Genomic DNA, 829 nt, shown 5'->3' on the forward strand with positions numbered 1-829 from the left:
CCCTCTCCCCCCCTCCCCTCTACCCTTCTACCTGCTTCGCCGCCCCTCCCCCATTCCAGCATAATAAACCTCTCCCACGTGGAACACCTTGGCCTGGTCTGCTGCTTGGTTTATCTGCCCAAAATATAAAAATGCCAGTATTGTCCTGGTGCTAGAACAGCAAGTATACAAGTCAACAAGTCACTTAAACTGTTTAAAGCACAAGTGATATAAGAATAGGTTTTATCCTTTAAAGCAACGTACAAGATTTAGGGGAAAGGGTCTGGGATAAATAAAAACATAAGTTGTGGGAGATAAGGGCAGGATGTATCTCTTGATTCCTTTGAAGAGATAAGCTGTGTGCTTGATTTTCCTGGAATCTCCAGTGCTTACCTGTGTGCACAAGGCCTTTGTACTCCTTCTACAATTTGATGTCAGTGTCTAAGACTATCTACCTATCTACTTTTATACCTTTTTTTTGAGCCATGGTCTTATGTATGTAAGGCTGGTCTGTATAGTCATGGATTACTCACATGATCCTCCTACCTCTACATCCTGCATGCTTGGTTTATGAGGGGCTGGGAATCAAACCAGGGCTACATGCAAGAGAGTTAAGTACAGTGTTACCTGAATCCAAACCCTCTCCTTTTTATTTGTGAGTATCTGTGTGTGCTACAGTGCATGCGTGGAAGCCAGAGAACAACCCCAGGGAGTGGGTTCTTTCTTTGACCCCCATTGGTCTAGGGGTTAAACTCAGGTAGCCTGGCTTGGCAGTAAGCACTTTTACCATCTTTTTTTTTTTTTTTTAAAGATTATTTATTTTATGTATGTGAGTACACCATTGCTCTCT

This window comes from Mus pahari, chromosome 22, assembly GCF_900095145.1.
Source record: "Mus pahari chromosome 22, PAHARI_EIJ_v1.1, whole genome shotgun sequence".
Classification (NCBI taxonomy): domain Eukaryota; kingdom Metazoa; phylum Chordata; class Mammalia; order Rodentia; family Muridae; genus Mus; species Mus pahari.